Raw genomic sequence first — 2262 nt, forward strand, 5'->3', positions numbered from 1 at the left:
TCCTTCGGCTCGCAGGTGAAACTGCGTTTCATTTGAAGGATCGTTGCTGTTTAAAGCTTAAAACTCGACTGGTGTTCAAGCCAGCAGGAACAAAACTTGTTTAGCCGGGTGTTTTCACAGATGCTTGATGGAGCCTCCGTTATAAAGATGTTCCTTCCATAGCTAACAGAAGGAAGGACTCGGGAGACTTCAGATGCGCAGTCAAACCTCGTCCGGCTGCTGCTATAGATTTTGAAGGCGCCTCGGTTGAATGTTACACAGTCACCTACTCACCAGCCCTGCGTTTCCAAGTGATGAGTAACTGGCGTGTAATCCTGCGTACGTACGGCAATGACGGGAACCATAGAATCACGGGATGGTTTGGGTGGGAAGGGACCTTAAAGCCCCCCCAGTCCCACCCCCTGCCATGGGCAGGGACACCTTCCACCAGACCAGGTTGCTCCAAGCCTCATCCAGCCTGGCCTTGGACACTCCCAGGGATGGGGCATCCACAGCTTGGACAGAAGGCAGTTCCGAAGAGGCCGTTGGAGTAGACACCCCACGAGGACAGCAGTGCCCGTACTTGCCGGGGAGGCAGCTGGTGCTGCTGACGGGCTGAGCGCGCTCACGGGCGTCTGCTTACAAAGGGACATTGCGGCACCGCTCTCACGTGGCCCCTGGAACCACCTGCGGCCCAAGCGGAATTCCTGCGGTTTGCTGAAGTGTCTGCTGGCACTTCTAGTATTTCATTCTATAAAGCCGTGCACACAGAATACATAGTGCTCGTGGAAAAGCACACGCTCTGCAGTGCTGGCTGCCACCGGGGAGGAAGAGGCATTAAAGAATGAAGCTTTTTGGCAGCCACACAACCATTCTGCACGTTAGCGAGAGCTGAGCTCAGAATTATGTTCAAGGTGAATGGCTCAGCTGTCTATCGGTGACAGTCACCTCGTGGCTCTGCAGCCGGGTGTTCCTTCACAAGCCAAACGCATGGCTGTTTCAAGGCCGCTGTCTTTGCTGGTAGAATCATGGAATCATTTAAGTTGGAAAAGCCCTTTAAGGCCACCCAGCCCAGCTGTTACCCCAGCACTGCCCAGCCCAGCACTGACCCATGTCCCTGAGCACCTCGTCCACACGGCTCTGAAACCCCCCCGGGATGGGGACTCCCCCCCCCTCTGGGCAGCCCCTTCCAATGCCTGACAGACCTTCCGGGAAGTAATTTTCCCTAATATCCAATCTGACACCATAGACATTTCCCTATCCCACAGGAATGAGACGGAATGGTGGCACCCCGAGCTCATTCCGCTGCCAGACGAGCAGCACGGCAGTGCTTGTGAGCGTGTGTCAGCCAGCTGCCTGTGAGGTAACAGTCCGCCTTGACAACAGCCCCTGTGAGCGGGGAAGCAACTTCACAGACAAATCTCCAGATTTTATTGATAAATAACTGATAAAATTCATGGGGGGGGGACATTTTTCCCAAGGGCAGGGAGTGACCAGACAAGGGGTGAGGGGTTTAAAGAGGGAGATGGGGATGGGACATCAGGAAGGAATTCTTCCCGCAGAGGGTGGGGAGGCACTGGGACAGGTTGCCCAGAGAAGCTGTGGATGCCCCAGCCCTGGAAGTGTCCAAGGCCAGGCTGGATGAGGTTTGGAGCACCCTGGGCTGGTGGAAGGTGTCCCTGCCCATGGTAGGGGGTGGCACTGGGTGGGCTTTAAGGTCCCTTCCAACCCAAACCATTCTGTGATTCTATGACAATCCCCGAAGTGCAGAGCTGAAGCAACGTGAGATTTTCCTGTTCCTTCCTAGGCTCTGCACGCCCTTGCTCCCCCTTTGGGGAACACAGGTGAGCTAGGCTCTCTGTTGGGTCCCTGCTGCCCTCACACCTCCTGCCGACGAACGCAAACTGGGAGGGCTGCGCACACCACGCGCGTTCAGGCTCTTACACTGGTGTGGATGTACCTGTAACTGCTGGGTTTGAAAAGTGTTTTATACTCGGAGAAAAAACTTGTTCTTTCCCCTTCCCGCGGAGCAGCAGTGCGTCTCAGGGCCGCGCTCATCAGCAGCTTTCACACCAGCAAGAGGAACTGCCTTTTCTTCATGACGTCATTCGCCGCTGCGGGCTGCTGAGGGAGGTTCAAAAGGGACTTGGACAAATTCCTGGAGAACTGGCTATTAAACTTGATGATCCCAACGTACCTTCTCGCCCAGGAGGTCGCTAAACTGCCAAGTGATGGAAGCCGGAAAGATGTACTGCGGGAAAGTTGTTATTTCTTAGTTTCTTT

General features: G+C 54.9%; 1 protein-coding gene across 1 annotated transcript in view; it reads right to left on the bottom strand.

Annotated features, from left to right (window-relative positions):
• Window positions 1–2262, bottom strand: part of PPM1L (protein phosphatase, Mg2+/Mn2+ dependent, 1L) — a gene marked incomplete at its 5' end in the record, with an annotated part of 13691 nt that overhangs the window by 1606 nt on the left and 9823 nt on the right. The window lies entirely within an intron of this gene.

Source organism: Eurypyga helias, unplaced genomic scaffold (assembly GCF_000690775.1).
Source record: "Eurypyga helias isolate BGI_N326 unplaced genomic scaffold, ASM69077v1 scaffold1328, whole genome shotgun sequence".
NCBI classification, from domain to species: Eukaryota; Metazoa; Chordata; class Aves; order Eurypygiformes; family Eurypygidae; genus Eurypyga; species Eurypyga helias.